A 19932-nucleotide genomic window follows, 5' to 3' on the forward strand; every position below is an offset into this window, starting at 1 on the left:
GGGAAGGGAAGGGGCTGGAAAGGGAAGGAGCTATGGAAATGAAGAAGGATAGTAGCACACACTACATATATTCAAACCTATCCATGTATTTGAAATAAGAGCTCAATTCTCTTGTAATTTTGCCTTTTGCATTTTTGCTTATTTAGTTTACAAATGCCAGGAGAATTTATGGGTTGGTTGCTGCTGACCTTATTCAATGTATCACTTGCCAAAAGCATTCGCTGTAAATTATGGACATAATTTCGTAATTAAATTTGAATTTACTGTTACACTTTTCATCTGAAACATAATAAAAGTATGTTATTTCCTAAGTTTTAATATTTGCAAATATCTTAGATGGCACTTGGTGGAAAATCTGTGACATTTCAGCTCACTTGGAGCCTTCTCTTTTCCCCCACAAAATTAAATATCAAGGGAAAACCTTAACGCTTAAGGGTTCTAAATTCATATATATTAAGATTCAACCACTAATATTATAATTTTAAAATACCTACATTTAGTGATGATATCGTTTTTTCACCATGTTACAATATTTAAAATTGCCAGTCACCACAAGCCTGCCTCACTTTAAATCTTCTTTTTGTGCCAATTTGCATTACTAACGACTTGCTAAGAGAGAAGCTGTAAAAAGGACCTGTGGCAGTTAATACCAAATGCTTGACATAGTGTAACATTATCAAAATCTGCGTGTTGATGAACATTTTCACGTCATTATTCACAATTAAAATTTTTCTGAGTTTCTTATTTTGCCAGGTAAAAACTGATGCCCATGCCATTGTCAATGATGGCATTTTTTTCAAGTAATATTTTATTAATATAGCCCATGTTTTATAATCCCTACACACATACTCAGCTTCTATTATTTAAACCCATTTAAGTTATTTTATTTAGAGTAGCCATGCATCTCAAGAACAAAATTAGGTTCTATTTTACGTAAGTACAAAAAGTATTTGGCTACATAATTATTTTCTGGATTTCAATCTCAATAATGTATGGCAGTGAGTAAAAAGGATTTTCCTAACAAAAGTATCTCTGTGAATTTTCCTCAGGAAAAAAAAAATATTTTCTTAAAATCCTTTGTATTTTCAAAGCCACCCCACACAGACAATTAAAAGCAGATATGAAATGATAGGTCACATGACAGGAGTTTAAATGTAGGTGGGTTTTTTTTTTTTTTCTTTCTCTCGGTTAAACATCACAGCAGGCATTACAATACCAGAGGTAACGAATCAATTAAATCCATTTTCCCCTCCGCGTCTCCAAAGCTGCCTATGTAGTGTTGCTTGTGTAGTTTAGAGCTTGAGCAGTAGGACCCAGGGGCCTCCAAAGCCACCAATAGAAGCGCACATTGAGCCTATTTGTATGCAATGCCGTCTGCTCTGCGCATTAATAGTAATACAGATAACGGGTTTGAAAGAATTCTTTACTGAAGAAGGATTGGATTTTTCCAGGGTGCTGATACTAGGAAGAAATTCGACTTCATTCGCTCTCTCCGTTTCCTCCTCCTACGTTTAAAAGTCTCAGGCTGCTTTTGCTTGGTTTGAACTCGGAAAGGTCTCCGTGCACAGCAAAGTTGGAGGGCTGCGTCTGCACCACCGAGCCGCTCGATTTCTGAAAACTGTTCTTGGAAGGTAAGTCTCGCAAATGATTGTAAAGGAAGTGACAGCCGGCTTTAGAATGGTCTAAAGGGACGCGTTCTGTTTTTACAGGGATGGGTGTTGGAGTGCGGCATGGGTGCGGAAAGGACTCTGCAGTTTGTCCAGGGATTGTGACTGATGTACTGGGGTTTTGAGGGATAGAAAGAAAAACCTTCAGGCTAAATCGGAAATTGCAGTCCTGTGCTCGGGCGGGATTCAACAAGTTTCCCTGCAGGGATGAGATGTTTGCTTATTTCCTTGGGAGTTGTGCGGTATCGGTTCCGCGTGGGCTGCGCTTGCTTAACAAAGAAGTTTCAGAATTTGGACTGTTGTGTCTGGCTAGATTAACCCTGTTTGAGAGGTTTTTGTGCCGCATTTGGGCTTCGTAGGGACGCGCCGGGGAACTGCTTGGTAGGACGCGCTGAGCACCCTCGGCCTGCTGGTTCGGGGCTGGGCAACTTTGCAGCGTAACCGCGGTGTCTCTGACCGTGGTTGGTGGCAGGCTCAGAAACCAGGCTCCAGGGCCAGTTGAGCGTCCAAACTTTGAAAGCATTCTCCAGGGAGCATGAAAGTAGGGGCTTTTAAAATGAGCAGTGCTGAGTGGCTTGGTGAACTCTTAGTGGCGTGTAAGCAACGAGGATTTTTCAGGATCTGAGTGTCCTACCTACAGCTTTTTGCGGGAAAACGCGGTGTAGATCTGAAGAAGGTGGGGGTGGAGGTGCGGGGCTCGAGCTAGCCCGAGGGAACTTTGTGTGAGTGAGGGAATGAGGAAGGGAGACGAGAGAGAGGAGAGAGATGAATCAATAAGGTGCGTCCCATCTTCCCCACACAAAACCACACGCGTGGGACGTGCCGGGAAGCGCTCCAGCTGGTGGCGTTTAGTTGGAAAATGTGTTCCAGGGAGGTCCAGGCGTCTCTGCATTATTGATAGAGCGCTGTGCCCTTCTGGGGTCCCTTCCCGCTTCCCTTCTCAGCCCCCTCCCCTGCCCCCACCGGAGTCCAGCGGAGGCTAGGGCGGGCGCTGTTGCGGCGGCGCGCTGGGCTCAACCCCGCAACGCTGCGGACACAATGGTAGGGAGGCAGGCGAGCCCTGCGGGCGCGGGCACGCAATCGCCGTGGCAAGCCGACTCCCGCAGCCCCGGCTGCAGCGCGGGCCCAGGTCGCGGAATTCCGCGCAGCTGTCAGGCGCCCCGAGATCCTGGAGGGCCCCGCGCAGGAAACACACACCTGCCCACCCAGGTCCCAGGTTCCTCTTCTAGGGTTACTGTGTTGCGGGCAGACAAGCGATGTAGGTGAGACAGAATGATAAGAATACCCACCGCAGCCTCCGGTAAAGAGCCTCTGTGCCCTGCGAATCTCCCCAGGCTGCTTTTCAAGCATCCTAAAGGATCTACACCCTAAAGGGTAAAGGCGACCGAGAGGAAGAAGGGAAGCGCTGATGAGGCTGCAGAAGGAGAAAGGAAGGCAGCGATGGGGCATTTCTGCTCATTGGTCAGGCTTTTCTTAGATCTTTTAAGTGGTCTGCTCTCCCTGGGTTTTTAAAAAGCGGCCCCCAGCTTCTCAGCAGCGCTTCAGGGGCAGGTTTCCCAAAGCAGGACTTCGCTGGAGAAGAATCCTTCTATAGATAAAGGAAGGAGGTGGGCAGCAGGCTGCATTTTGCAGTCATTTAACCCTGACCTCAGCACCTCCCACCCTTTGAGGCCCCCACCAGGGAATGCCCTGACCTTGCAAACTACTGTCACCTGCCCTGTTCCTCTTTAAATGATTTTATTAGGTTGTGTGTTACAGACAGCTGGTAAGAGATGGTTTGTGAGTTCCCAAGTGGTGGTGGGAGATTGGCTAATTTGGAAGCTGATTGCTAAACCCGCTAAGCGTGTGGAGGAAGGGGCTTAGAAGGAGGAATCTATAAAATGGACTATATGTGATGTCAGTTGAGGGGGACCCTTCAGAGGAAATATATACTTCTTTGAGCACATGGGGAAATCAGATGGCATTGCAATCTTTTCCCACATTCCATTAGCCCCTTTCTTTGCTCTTTTGGGAACTATGATGTAATACTAAGAACATATTTTGAGAATTGGCCTTTAGGAGGCCAATTACAAGCCTGGTAAGTGGGCTTTCAGGCCCCAACTTGGAAGCTTAGCCTAGGGCCTATTGTTCTGGGAACTCAGTTTGCAGCCCCAAAACCTGAGTCTCCTCTTTATCTCTGGGAGTCACAAGTAGCCTGAGTATTTCTGAAAAGCCTTCTGGAAGGAATGCAGCATGTTGAATTTCTTAGGACTCTATGATCTCCCATAGGGAGGTGTGGGGGGGAGGTGGAAAAGGAGAGTAGAGTATATTTGGGGTAAGGACATTCATCTCACATCATCGCCATGCGTTTTGGACTTCCTTTAACCCTTCCCACACACCTTGGACCTTGTGTCTTCCAATTTAGCCCTGTAAGATCTGCAGAATGAAACACAATGACACAGCTGCAGGGCCCTGACGGAGGCTTCCTACAGAGAACAGCTGCTAATCACATGCTTGCTGTATTTCCTCCCTTCCTTCCTGCTACTTCCTTTCCTTTCCTCTGTCCTTGAACCAGTGTTAACCATCTTCCTGGCTATATCCTATGAAGCGTTAGTGATTTCCATTGATAGAGCACTGTGCTGAGCACAAGAGAAGGGCAGACACCCAACAGCTGCCTAGGGAGTCCCATAGGTTTAAAGCAGACATTCTCTTATCCTATCTGCACAAAATCCAAAGAATATCCTAATATCTCCCCAAAGAGAATTAGATGACTTCTGTGTAATTGTCTTTTATTTTATGATATGATAGAACCAGTTCAAATACAAAACAGCATTGATCAGAGTTGGAAGGGTAGCTATACCTTTATGTGCATTATTTGGATACTACTGTTGTATTTAGCAAATGAAAGCTTACCTTTTGGCATCCATCTATCCTTAATCTGTTAGAAGATTTTTAAATTTAAGCCAGATTTAATGTAAGTAACATTCATTATGAGGCTGAGCTACTCCAGGCACTGTATATGTTTTAAGTTTTAAAGGACAGAAAGCAAGGCAGCAAAACAAACCCTCACTTGGCAGCTTAATGAATGAGTAGGTGCAATGCACCATTTGAAATGTAACTGCAGGTAAAGTTACATCCAGTTTCTGGAGAATGGGCTGCTCCTCATCGCCTGGAAAGCACAACTCATTTTTTCTGTATCTCTGAGCTCTGTTAGTTCAGAAACAATGAAAAAAAAATAAAATAAACATACAGTAGGGTAGATTTATGCTCTCGTCACATCATCATTTATCTCTTTAAACTTGCTGTTGAAGTGAGTAATACTAATTATTGATGCATCACTTTGTACCTCAGATATATTAATGCTATGTGATACCAGCCAAATCTCCCAATTCCACAAGAAGTAGGCCCTAGAAGAGTGACTGACTTATCCAAGGTCATATACGAGGAAATTGCTGACATGGTATCAAGTACTTTACCAGCAAAAGATAGTTTGCTTAATGCTCACATCATGCTTTTTGACGTAGATTTTATTAAATTCCTTTTATATATCAAGAGAGTGAAACTCAGAGGGGTTAATCAAAATGTACAAGATCATTCAGCAAATGAGGGTCAGAGCCAGAATTGTAAACCAGTTCTTCTTCATGACAGAATCCATCATTTTCCAGTATGTCATGCTGCTTTTATATGAACCAATCTCTTCAACTCACTGGATCTGCTTATTCCTCATCTGTAAATGAGGAATTTTGATTATTCTTGGAATTCCATTTCAGCCCCTATATATTTAATTTACTAAACCTACTTTTCATATCCAAACCATTCTTTGGATCACTCCCAGGCCAATATTCTCCAATCACTTCCGAGGATCTTACAACCAGTGAATAAATTCCATCAGTAAGAAAACCCTACACACAGCCCCTACAACTATAACCAGTATTGTGAATTGACTATTATATTCCCATTCATTTCCTCTTAATTTTACTATGTATATGTACACTTCAAAATCAAATGCAGTGTTATATTGAATAGTTAAATTACTGACATACATTTTCACATACTATGTGCATTTTGTGAATTTTTTTTGTGATTTGTCCAGTTTGATAAATCACATAATTATGCCACACTTTAGTCTTATATTTATACTACAATTTCATCTTATAATACTACAATTTATTTTTTCCTCTGTTTAATGGGCATTTCAAATTTATTGATATAACAATGTAGCAATTTTTTTTGCATATGCTTCATGTGCACATATGCAATAAAATAAGTTTTTAGGTATATGCCTAGGAGTAAAGTTGATTGATTATGTGGACTGTTCTTTTTCATCTTTTTAAGATATTGCCCAATTTCCCCATACAGTGTTTGTAGTATTTACAGTTTATAAGCCTATTTGTGAGAACTATTGTCTTCTATCTATCCTCATTAACATTTAGTATCATGACATTTCTTAATTTTGCTAATTGAATGATTTTGATTTGCCTTTTCTGATTTCCAGTGCATGAGTATAATTCCATGTATTAATTGAACATTCTAGTTTCTTTTGTGTATTAGTCAGCCAAAGGAGTGCTGATGCAAAGTACCAGAAATCTGTTGGCTTTTAAAAAGGGTATTTATTTGGGGTAGAAGCTTACAGTTACAAGGCCCTCAAGAGTCTCTCTCGAGGTACCATAAGAGAAACTTTCTCACCCAAAGTCCGTTGCCTCCTGTTGACGCAAGATGGTGGGCAACGTCTGCAAGGGTTTAGCCTTTCTCTTCCCTCTTAAGCCTCGGTGGGTCTAGCTTCTTCCGATCTCAGCTGTAGGCTGGCATAGGGCTCATCTCTCTGCCCTGGGCTTGTTTCTTTCTGGAGTCAGCTACTCTGTTCTCTTCAGAATGTCAGCTGTGAGCTGCCAGGCAAATGGTCCAATTTTCTTCCCAGGGCTGCAGAATCCTCTTTTGTGTCCCTGGAGCTTTCTCTCTCTTCTTGAGTATCTGCTTCTGCATATCCCCTTCTCTGTGTTCTTGACTGAGCATCCGTTTATATAGCCCACTAAGGGGGCAGGGACTCAACCATACATGCCCTAATGACGTGGTTCAATCAAAGCCCTAATCTTGATTTAATCAAGTAAATGTAAAGCCTTTGGATTTAAAGCAATCAAAGGCCATCGCTCAGAGAAACAGACCAGTTTACAAACATAATCAATATCTCTTTTTAGAATTTATAAATAATATCAAACTGCCACATTTTGTAAATTGCTTAAACATACCTTTCCTGTTTTTCAAGTGAGACATTTAATAATTAATTTATACATATATTTTATATATTAAAAGTTCTAATTCTTTTTTTTGTTTGTTTGTTTAGGGTGAATGCAATGCAAATATTTTCCCTGTACTATATCTTATACTTTTTCTTGTTTTATCATCATTTAACACAGTTAGATTTATGTTGTATTTCATTAAAATATATAAAGTATTTTCATTATCATTTGTCTTTTTCATGTCTTGTTTTAAAAACTTCCCTACTGTGAAGTAATAAAATATTTTTGTATATTTTCCCCTAAAGTTTTAAAGTTTTACTTCTTACATTCACATCTACTGATATATTTGAACTTGATTTTTATTTCTGTGTGCTCAGAAATTCTGTGACTTCACATATAACTTTTATATGTGAACGAAGTAACACTGACTTTTGCCTATAAGACTTGGCATCTGCCCTCACTTGAGATACTTGTTTCTGCTTATTGTCTGCCAGGTTTGTTTGTGGGCAGGCATCTCACTAAATCATCACAATGTTAATGAACCAGAGTGAAAAGCATTAATTATGACTTCAATCGAAATGGGTTTATATTGAGCCAGAATTAAAGACCAATGTGTTTTATGACAAACTGTATAATTTCTTCATGTGAATTGTCCCTGTGTAATGAGTTCTTAATTATTTTTAGCATCATTTATTTCAGTTTTACTTCTTTATAGAGAATATTAATGACTATCTCAAAGACACACTCTCCTCATTTAAAGGGCCCTAGCAAGGATAAACCTTAGAAATGAACTTCGATAGATGCAAGGAAGATTCATGACTCACTCTAGGAGTGAAGCATGATTGACCATTTGCCAGGTGAATTATGACCCAGAGGCAGAACAACATTTCACCATAGCAGCCAACAGCTTTGGATCAATATGTAACCCTTGAATAAGCCCTCTAAAATATTAATCCAACCACAAAATGTTTAGGAATAAAATCATTGTAGTGCACTCTACATATTATGGTAAGCTTTACCCTGAAATGAGAAACTGGGAGGATTGTAAAACAACTTCTCTGGCTTATACACAATCAGAGTATTCTGTAGGAAGTTGCTTTTAATTCTACAATAAACATGAAAATACCAAAACAATTTAGATTATCTAAGAAGTTTACATTATTTAAATATTAGGAATCAATTAAAAAGAGTTTTAAGAAAGTTCTGGTTTACCCAAATGAGAGAATCAAATATGTATAAGCCTACCCAAAAAATGGGGGAACAAAGAAAAGTTCATGAAATACAAATTACATCCCTGGCCATAAACTCAATTCCCCTACAATTAATGCTTTTTTAAAAAAAATCACAACTCCAATCAAGGAATTGTTTTAGGCTATTAACAAATTCATGTTGTGCCTTTACTCTTTCATTATTTTTGCCCTCTCTTTATATGACTTCAAGTCTGAATTCTTCAGCACAACTGACATTCATACTCAGACTTTGGCCTAACATTCTAAATTCTCTCCAACTCCTCCTCCTTCTGCCTTAGGCATGGCCTGTCTCATATACTTGACACTGTACCATCCCTCCACAAACTACATAGTTTCCGACTCAGTACATTTGCCCTCGCCTATCTATCATCTGTCTTCCTAAAATATCATTCCCTATCTCTATCTAGTAAGATACTCTTTATCCTTCAAAATCTAACTTAAGTGTGACCTCTTGCTTTGAAGCATTTCCTAATTTTCCCATAAAAATTTACCTCTCTCTCATGTGTTTCTGTAGGACATAGACCTTACTTATATTACCCTTTAATCCAAGCACTATTTTTGTACCAGTTTTAATGACCAGACTTAAACTAACTAGGACAAAGATGGTGAATAATTGCTCAGTAGACCTGTCTGAGTTTGTTCTCTCCAATACCCCTAGCTGTATGTGGCTATTGATAATTTAAAATATGGCTAAAATAACTGAGAAACTGAATTTGTAATTTTATTTAATTCTAATTACTTAATGGTTCAATTCAAGTAGCTACATTGTAAGTGTTCAATAGCCACATGTGGCTAGGGACTGCCATCTTAGACAGATGTAAGATACTCCCATCATTGTGGAAAGTCATATTGTTTAGTGCTGGGAAGAGTGCACACTCAGTAACATTTGGGACAAATGAATTAAAGAATAAATGGATTTTATAGGACATGCTAATAGAATCAATCCATTTGATTTTCAGCAGAGAGTTCCTTCAGAGGTAAGTGATGCATGTTGGTAAGGATAATTTTGCAGCTTCACAAACATAAGTACGTCTTGGGAAGAATTGCATTTAGCTTATCCTGATCAAGAAAGTAATGACAATGTGTAAAACAGAAAAGGAACCATGGGTTAGTTACAGATGACCTTTGGTAAATTCCTTAGATATTCACCCCAAACTTGTTTACCTGAGATGGCAGTATACTATACCTTGGCTTTAAATTAAGAAGAACTAGGATTGAGCTAGTGGTACTATTTTAGTCCTTAATATTTAGTTTCCTTCATATGAGGAGAGATATGTTTTCTCACTCTCTTTCAAATATCAAATTTAATTAGATAAATATTTACTATGAGACCATTTGTGGTTGGATACCCTTATTCCATAGAAAAGTATCTATCTTTCCAATGTGTATTCTTAATGCCTTTTAAAATGTTAATTTTAGACACAACACCATAGAATAGTCCCTCCATCTACTACTATTATGAGAAAGGCAGTAAGTCAAAAGAGCTTTTTTGGAAAATGAACACACAATGCATCTACTCTATGGGATACACTGCACTAAATAAGGATATTTTATTGAGGAAGAAATCTTAACAATGAGTGCTCTGCTTCTATATATGACAGCTGCTGAGGTATGATGGAGGCTTTGGAATGAAAAGGCTGCAAAACTGGATGTAGTTGAAGTAGATGTGAAACCCCAGGAGGACTTTCTGTTAGGGCTAATACAAAGTGGCCAATATGGCAATGCCTTAGCCACCTGCACATGCGAACTGCCAGATCAAAGACTAACATGATCAAATGGGATTACTCCACTGACACAAATGTATGCAGATATCGTGAATTGCAGATTATGTAGCATCTGCTCCTTTGCTGACTCCTTGGGGGGCAGGATGTGTACAAGGAAGGGTCTTGTAGTGATGGTGAGAACACTGATTGCTCTTATTGCTGGATACAAAGAAGCAACAGCCCAATACTTACCCTGTATGCTTTTTACTTAAGGTAATGATTTATTTTTTATTATTGCTTTAATCTGTACTCCTATTTTCATTAAATTTTCTAGGTAGAGGCTATTTGACATTTTATGGAGGACTCTTCCTCACAGGTGATAACCTTACGGTACTTGAAAAGAACCCTGAAATTTACTATTATTTGTATGTTACATAGATAAGGCTACTCATGCAGAGGGCACAATCAGTGAGTAATTTTTTTTCCCCAGGGGAAAAATGCTGGTGGTTGCAAGTGTTTTTCAGTGAGTCTGAATTCAACTTTGAACATAAGAGGGTGGAAAAAGATCCTGATTTTTATTAGTTCATCACAGTAATATTTCCACTAGCCAAATTAACTGATCACTTTCATTCTGCAGTAGATCATGTTACCTCATGTTACCTGTTAATACCTAGCTGCATTGTTCCCACGTTTATTAAACATGTTCCCACATTTATCAATCAACATGAACATTGTGATATAATTTGGGGCTATGAGAAACTATTATCAAAGTAATGTCATAAACCAAGAACTTGAGCAGGGATATGGAGAAAGATCAAGAAAGAATTTGCTGCTTTGCATTTTTCTGTTTTTGTAGCCATAGCTAATAAATTAGTAAAAATAATCTTTATTTTCCATAGGTGGCTAGTGCCTGGGTGGGCAATGCAGGTTTTATTTGGATAGCTGTAAAATTTTGTTTGTCCTTCTGTAGTCCAGACACTTTATTTTATACCATTCTTTTAAGTCCTCCACATTTGTGGGAGGAGGAAGAATGAAAGGGAGGGAAAATAAAGGAGGGTCTATATGATCATACTGAGATGTTCCTTCTTTCCCAATACCCCTTTGGTTCCTGTAGCTTTTCTTTGATTTGCTTTGGCATTTTATTGTGCATTGCTTACTTTTCTAGAATTGCAGGATCTCTGATTTGAACAAGTTTTAGTCCAATTCAACAGAACTGAATTAAATATCAATCCCTATAAGGCAAGGTGCTAGACATTGAAAAGCACTGAAGTGAAAGCAATGTCCATCTTCAGTCGGTTCAGGTTACAGCAGAGAGCAGCTCCAGCTCACACTATCAGTGGACCTCACTCTCTGCTTCCCTCACCACTCTAAAATTACGTCACCCCTGCTCACACACTCCTGTCTCAGAGAAATGCACTCCATTGGAGCCATGGTGCATCATGTTTCCTTTTTCATATATCTCTAACCTTTAGTTTAACCAGCTTCTTTGCTTCTTTTTACAATTATTTCAACCTGTGGAAAAAAATCCTATAAACCTCTCATAATCCGTATTTTGTTTTGAGTTATCTCTCTGTTCTCCTTGCCATTTTTCTAAATTAAACTTCTTGAAAGAGTATTCTTCCCTTTGCTATCTTCACCCCTCACTAATTATTCACCCATCAACCAAGATTTACACAGTGCTATTTTGATCTCATTTAGACCCTGTTGATTTAAAAAATGCCAAATTAATGTTCAAGCTACAGATCTCATTATACTTCAAATTTATACAATGTTTGAAATATATAGAATAAATTCCAATACATCATCCCCCATACAACTAGCCATCCCACTTCTTCCTTTGATTCTTCCTTCTGCTCTTCCAGTATCTTAAATGTTATGTGTCTCCCAGGTTCTTCCCTTAGAGCTTTTCCCCTTGTTTTCCACATATTGTCCTCTGGGATCTCCTTCACAACCATGATTTCAACTTTTATATGGTAGAGAATAATCATGTGGTGTTAATAATTGATAATATTTATAGAAGTTGTCTGTGCTCTCTTTCATTGTGTAAAAAGCACATTTATACTTTTTCTCACTTAATCCTACAGGTGAATAGAAATCACCCCTAGTTTTATAGATAACAAATCTGTGGCTTTCATGTGGAGGGTTTCATTGGGAGGTGATAGAGCTTCAATTCAAATGTCATTCTGTTTGACTTCAGAATCTAGGTTTTTATTAATAAAGACCTATCAAATATATTCCTGTTTAACAGAAGTCCTCCACCTGGTCTGCATGTTAGAATCACCTGCAGAGTTTTAAAAAAAGTCCCAGCCGGTACCCCAAATGAATGTGGGGGTAAGATCCAGGCACCATTGTTCTTCCTTGACCTAGGTAATTGCAATGGGCAGCAAGTATGAGAACCATTGCTCTATAGTAAATATTCTGATGATACTAAAATATATTTCTCCGGCTCATATATATTTCCCAGCATTAAATTGGTATTGTTAAGGGTTTATGGAACCTCTTCTTTTTTCTGCCCTCCTCCCCAGCTCAACAAGGATTTATCATGTTTCAAAATCAACTCATGATCAGTAGCTTGTCACTCAAATAGTTGCCTTCGAAATCCTCAAATCTTATTCATTGGCATCACTATCTCTCTACACCTCAAGAAGACTTTAAGTCTTCTAAGTGAAATCTGTGGAGCAGACTCCTGATTGGGCCTTCCCTTACTCTTCATGAGTGGGAATCTCCAAATCTTTCTCTCCTTTTTTTGCAATATGGATGAACCTTTTTTTGTGTGTGATGTAAATTGACCTTATTTATTTTTTAGAAGATGGTTAGATTAAATAAATGTTACCAAAAAAAATGTAGGAGATTCCCATATGCCCCCCTCCCTACCCCTCCCACATTGTCCCACATTTTTCATTAGTTTGGTACATTCGTTAAAATTGATGAACACATTGGAGCATAGCCACTTAGTGTGGATTATAATTTACATTTTAAACTCTCTCCCACACAGTTTTTTTTTTAAGATTTATTTATTTATTTCTCTCCCCTTCCCTCCCCTCCTCCCCCAGTTGTCTGCTCTCTGTGTCCATTCTCTGTGTGTTCTTCTGTGACTGCTTCTAACCTTATCAGTGTCACCAGGAATCTATGTTTCTTTTTGTTGTTTCATCTTGCTGCATCAGCTGGCCGTGTGTGCGGCACCATTCCTGGGTAGGCTGCACTTTCTTTCACGCTGGGTGGCACTCTTGCGGGGCGCACTCTTGCGCGTGGGACTGGCCTATGAAGGGGACACCCCTGCATGGCGCAGCACTCCTTGTGCGCATCAGCACTGCACACAGGTCAAGTTACCTTTCCAGTTGCCCCCCTCCTCTTCATCATCTTGGCAAAGTTATGCAGGCCATCCTTGTCTCCCATGTGGAATTTTGTCGTAGTCTTTCTACCCGTGTTTTCACAATTTTAGACTCTCCTTGATTTATTTTTTTGATTTTCAATGCTTCAAGTGTTACCTATCTAATACATTAATCAGTTGTTTCTTTCTTTGATTACGAACTTCATTCTCTTGTCTAGAATACAGTTCAAACAACTTTACATAACTTTTGAGAGCCCTTGATCTTTCAACACACCTCTGTCCCTTAGCAAATTTCCTTTTATTTAACAAAATTACTCTATGTTTTAAAGCCATATATATATATACATATGTGTGTGTGTGTGTATATATACACACTCAGAAGACACCTCTACCTTTCTACCTTCCTTTTTTAAAAAAAGACATCATATGTATCCAATATGTTTTTCTTAAGATTGTTAGCACCAGGAGGCAAGGACTGGAGTCCATATTCCATTGTTTTTACAACCGCTAGCAGAGTACATTACATATAAAAATTTTATTAAGAGAATTTGTTGAGTGAATATGTGAAGAAATATGTGCAAAAACTTGTCACAAAGTTATTTTCCATGGTTTCCTCTCTGTGTGAAATGACCAAATAACCATTCCTCTCCTTTCTGTCCTAGTAAGCACATTTATTCTGTGACCTTCACAAATGAAATCTTTCTGGGGTTCACCAGACAGAAATAGTATCTTTCTCCTTTTTGCTTCCACAGTACATTGCTCCTTTAACTTTTGTTTTTTATTTTATTTTATTTTATTTATTCATTAAAAAAATATATTACATTAAAAAAATATGAGGTCCCCATTCACCCCCACCACCCCCACCCCACCACTCCCCCCACAGTAACACTCTCCCCCATCATCATGACACCATTGCATCTGGTGAGTACATCTCTGGGCATCGCTGTACCCCATGGCCTATGGTCCACACCATAGCCCACACTCTCCCACATTCCATCCAGTGGGCCATGGGAGGACATACAATGTCCGGCAATTGTCCCTGCAGCACCACTCAGGACATCTCCAAGTCCCAAAAATGCCTCCACATCTCATCTCTTCCTCCCATTCCCCACACCCAGGAGCCACCATGGCCACTTTTTCCACACCAATGCCACATTTTCTCGATTATTAACCACAATAGTTCATGAATAGAATATCATTAAGTCCACTCTAATCCTTACTGTATTCCTCCTTCCTGTGGACCTTGGCTTGGTTGTGTCCATTCCACATCTATGTCAAGAGAGGGCTTAGATTCCACATGGATACTGGATGCTATCCTCCTGCTTTCAGTTTTAGGCACTCTAGGCTCCATAGTGTGGTGGTTGACATTCTTCAACTCCATGTTAGCTGAGTGGGGTAAGTCCAATAAATCAGAGTGTAGGAGCTGAAGTCTGTTGAGGCTCAGGGCCTGGCTATCATATTGTCAGTCCAGAGATTCAAATCCCCTAATATATCTTAAACCCCATCACCAACTACAATTCCAGTAAAGTAGCATGAAAGGCTTTGTGTAAAAGATCACATCTGAGTCCAGCTCCATCACGCAGAGACACCAGCTCCAAAGAAGGGCCAACTGACATGGCAGTGAACTCCATCTGCCATGACCATAGAACCTGTGGGTCTCTTTAGCCCTCAAAAGGACCAATACCTGGGGTTGTATCTACTTTATCTGTCTCTGAGACTCTGCTCAGGTGTGCATAAGGACAATCCTTCTGACAACCTCCAGACTCTTTTTTAGAGACTCATAGCCATATAAACTCATTTGTCCTTTCCATTTCCCCCTTACTTTAGGTCAAACAGCATTTTTAACTCCTGTTATTATATGTAGACAGGGATATTCTGCTGGTCCGCATTGAACCTTTAATTCAAGGTCATTTTCTAGTTACGTCATCAGCTGGTACTTGGTAGTGATCCCTCGGTGCCAGGGAGGCTCATCCCCGGGTGTCATGTCCCACACTGGGGGGGAAGGCATTGCATTTACATGCTGAGTTTGGCTTTGAGACTGGCCACATTTGAGTAACATGGAGGCTGTCAGGAGGGAACTCTTAGGCACAGTGCTGCTCTAGACCTAGTTCTTATTTCAGGTGTATAGGCTCACAAGCTTAGTCATTAGTATCAGGGGGTCACTATTGAACCCTCATTCCTTCCTGGTCCTTACCGTTGCACCGGGGGACTGCCGCTGCTCCCCTAGGGACCACGACAGAGCCCCTCCCCGGCAAAACCCAGTATCCCCCCAGCTGTTGTTTTTAATTGTTTCCACTATGAGTATATCCAAACATTTCCATGCACCCTGGACACATGCCCTGTATAACTCCCTGTCAACCATATGTCCCCTGTCAATAACATCCCATACCAGCATTCCTCCGCTGCCATTGTTGAACCACTCTGTGATCCAAAACTTCCTGAAAAGTGAAGCCCAATATAATGTCAGGTTCCCTTAATAGTAAAATGGAATATAGCAATGAGTTTTAAGGTTAGATATAGAATACATATTGATTTGGAAAAATTCTACATCCTATCTTTTTCTTTTCTTTTTTCCCTAATTATTGAGCTTCTCTTCACAAGAGCCTTAGATCACAGTAATTTATATATACAATATACAGTACTCCCACATATCCATTATAAAATCTTTTCCCTTCCACAGTGATAATCTTTTAACTTATTCATATCATATTTACTGAAACTGATGTACAGATATTGAGACAATAGCTTTCAAACAAGGTGACATTTGTGTTTACATTGTGGTTTATATTTAGGCTATACAGTTTTCTAAATTTTTAGTTATGTTTTTCATTATGGTTTACATTATTAGTCTGTCGTCCCCTAAATGTTTTTGGTGTAATATTACATGTTTTATATCCATCCTTGTGTACTCTTGTGAAACACTTCTTTTTCCCTCACATTTACTTTGGTTCCATTATTCAATATCTATTTCCCCCTCCCCTTGGGGCCCACAGTGACAGTCAATCTTCATCTCTTGAGGAGCCATGTTCAGAGATACTTGCAACAGTGTTGAGGGCTTGACTTGCTCAACTGTTTTTGGGAGCCACCATTTCTCTTGAGAGATACAGTTCCCTCTATTTGATGGCATTAGTCCTCCCCAGGTTGTGGGTCTACCTTCACTCTCATTATATGGGTCCCTACCCAATGGTATAACCCACTCTGGCAAAATGAGCATTCAGATATTCCCTAGGAGTCTGTCCTGTGTCAGATTATCCCCTTTGAGTATCTTAAACAGGTAACTCTCGTAATTATATTTTGAAAAGATTTTCTCAGCATTATACCCTCAACCAACTCCTGACAATCTCCTATGTTCGTGTGTTGCCCCACCCTCCCCCCAATTTCTTGGGCAATGTTACCCATCTGCCCATCCCTAGCTCCCCTCAAACCCCCAAAGATAACCCTATGCCCCCATTTTATCCCTTCCTTGTACACATACTTACCTCCAGCTTAGTCCTTTAAGTTTTTGTATAAGGTCTAATATTAAATATAAATGTATAGGTTTCTCTCCCTTTTAAACTAAGAATGCTCAAGAATAGGAGATATGCCTTCTTTATATGTGTAAATTCTGTACCTACGATAGTGCCTGGAGATAGCTGATACTTTCATTTTTATGGTTATTGAATGGATGGCTGGTTTCATGAACTATTTTGTGTAGTTAAGGTCTCTGGTCTTTGATTTCCAGATGTGGATGCTTCTAGTTTTAAGGGTAAAATTGCATACTTTTTTTCTGGGAAAAAGAAATGGAAAAATATAATGCTATCTAACACCCAGTGCCCAATCATTAATTGTCTATATAAGTAAAGAAACTGTTTGTTATCTTAGTAATATTTTCAATGCTTTGTTAGCCCTTGTCCATATTATTGTAGACAAAAATTATAAGATAATTGAAGTGTAACTACTATCCTTAAAAAAATTCTCTGCCTTCTTTTCTGAGAGAACAATCTTTATTCATCATTTATGCCTTTAATAGTGTGTAATAATCCACATACAGACTTCAAGATATTGGAGGTATACTTGGTTTAAAGGCCTTTCATTTTGTTGCATTAAATATCTTCCACTTTGCCATGCTACGAGAGGTCATGCATGCAGCTTTTTGCTTGTCTGCATATCGCTTACCATTTATTTACATAATGACATTTAGCTAAATTAACAAATACGTATAGGTGATTTTAACTACTGAATTTTACTAGTATCTTTCCTTAGCATTAATGGTAGCTATACTGAAAAGCTGAGTTTCTGTATTTTTACTAGATAATGAGTTAATTTTCCTACATTTCAATTGCAGTGCTATAGAAATATATTTTTCCATATGGAGATATCTTTGCATTTAACAGTGATTTCAATACTACAATAATATAAGCTAAATCATTTTTATTTAAGAATGGAAAGACAACATAAATAATGCACAGTCTATAAAATTTTGCATTGAATTCAAGGAACAAATGATGAATTCAGTTTCTCCCTGTATCCTGAAGTATAGAATGGTGAATAAATCCCAAGAAAATATTAAAATATTAAGATTTAACAGTAAGACAAGAAATTACCATGTGACTCCCAAAATTTTAAAATTAGCCCATGACTTTGAGCCCAAGCATATCACTTACTTGTACTTGAAGAGTAAAAGGATTCCCTTGTTTGTCTTCTCTACCCTCATAGCCAGCCAATGGTTCCCTGGTACAATGAAGAATATATCCCCAAGATACTGCTTAGCATATTTTAACTATATAACTAAATGGGTAAACTCGTAACTCATTTAAGAACAAAATTCTTTTTCTGGTGAACTCTAGATCAACGAAGTATCTGGAAAGTTGGTTGAATTTTTTGTTTTAGCCATATAATTTGATGTGAAACATAAATAGTTTCATTACACCTGCATTTTACAGCACCCCAACATGTAACAAATACAGATAATTTAAGAAGATAACATAGACCTGAAAAGAAATATAAGCCATAGCTTTACTGTTTGATGATATCTCTTTTTCATGCTAAAACTCTGGAATAAAACCAATTATATTAAACTGTATAATTTAAATATGCATACACATCCACACTAATAATAAACTTCCAGACATAAAAACTATATATTCTCTATAATCAATCTCTTCCATGTCTAGAAAGATCACAAAAATGTGCTGTTTATGATATAATTCAGATTTATTTTTAAATATTTGTAATAATATCTCATATATTTCTCTTTTATTCTTTACTGTTTCATAATATCTTAATCTGAATACCCCAAATAGCATTTCCCTAAGTGCGTGAAATTTTTACCACTATATGTTTATTTGAAATAATTTATATATATGTGTGTGTACATATAGATCATAAATTCGTTTCAATATTGAAAGTATCGGTATGTATGAGCAATCATAAACCCAGGTAAGAAAGTAAAAGAAAATTGGGACAGTTTTCCAACCATATTGCCAATAATATTACATATTCATAGATTTATTTACACTGATGATTTCAAATTGCTTCCTTTTATTTTTCTTATTATTTATCTTTATTGCAGAATTACATGAATTTATTTATGCTTTCCTTGTTTTTTCAGACATTATTTGTGATTGTATTTCCTGCTCTCAGACTATCTTTTTCCTGAAGCACAGTACACAGTTCTCCTGCACATTTCTCAAATATTAGTCCCATCTGACATTTAGTTGTTTTTATCACTCTCAGTTTTTCTTGGATGTCTTTTGGGCATCCAAAGTGACTGTAAAATATAATAAAAATTGGCTAGAAACATAATAAAATGTTCAAAGTGTGATAATACAGACTGTCATGTTCAGAGGAACTGTGATTTCTGGTTCTATGACACCCTTATTTAGTAATATAAAATTGACCCCAATGATGGTTAAGTTTATATGCCTTCTTGGCTAGGTTCTGGTGTCCATTTGTTTGGTCAAGCAAGCACTGACCAAATTGTTATGTGAGGATATTGCTTGTATTTAATCAATAGTCAATTCATTGCATCTATGACTGATTACACCTACAGTCAATAAAGGAAATTGTCTTTTTTAATGAAATAAGTCTTATCCAATCAGTTGGAGGTTTTAAAGGGAGTATTGATGAGTTCAGCTGGCAGAAAGAAGAAGGTCTGTCTTTTCAGTCATGCAGATTCTCTGGGGGAATACTTTAAACCATCATTGGAGATCCCAACTTATGGTCTGCCCTAGGGAATTTGGACTTGTCTATCCCCATGACTGGGTGAGCCAATTCCTGTAATAAATAGCATAATATTTACATATATGTATATATCCTATCAATTCTTTTTCTCTGGAAAACCCACTCTAATATGTATCTTGATATTGGAAGTGGTTCTTGAGAAACACAATCTTTAGGATAGGATTCCTGAGTTGGTTCTGGGTTTTTGGAATTGGTTCTCCAATCTGATTAGATTGAAAGCCACTAATGACTCCATTTCTAATGGTTAAGATGGTATTGTTAGTCCATTTTAGGCATGAATTCACAATAGAGATATGCAGAATATCACCATTGGGTACTGCTACACAAATACTTTAAAGAGGCAAGTCTCTGGATGACAGTGTATTTGATAATTTAACAAATGTTTTATTGGAGTCAAAAAGTGTAATGATGGTAGCTGGTTGTTCCTAAATATGTTGGATACAGTTGTTTAAAAAATATGATGAGCTCAAGGCTTCAAATTCCCAGCTCAAGTGCCACAAAGAAGGAGACAAAAGTTTCTGTTTACTCTGAAAAAAATTCCTA

The 19932-nt window shown here is 38.4% G+C and overlaps 1 protein-coding gene across 4 annotated transcripts in view; it reads left to right on the forward strand.

The window, feature by feature from the left end:
- Positions 1-1285: 1285 nt before the first annotated feature.
- The window catches only part of ROBO1 (roundabout guidance receptor 1), a 1228714-nt gene continuing 1210067 nt past the window's right edge, over positions 1286-19932 (forward strand). For 3 of the 4 annotated variants that reach the window (XM_058296071.2, XM_058296074.2, XM_058296068.2), the window contains exon 1: positions 1377-1631. The gene's annotated coding sequence lies outside the window, so the exon portion shown is untranslated. Of the gene's footprint in view, positions 1632-19932 lie in introns of all 4 variants that reach the window. The other variant, XM_058296067.2, reaches the window with a different exon arrangement.

The sequence above is a fragment of the Dasypus novemcinctus genome, chromosome 4 (assembly GCF_030445035.2).
Source record: "Dasypus novemcinctus isolate mDasNov1 chromosome 4, mDasNov1.1.hap2, whole genome shotgun sequence".
Taxonomy (NCBI): Eukaryota; Metazoa; Chordata; class Mammalia; order Cingulata; family Dasypodidae; genus Dasypus; species Dasypus novemcinctus.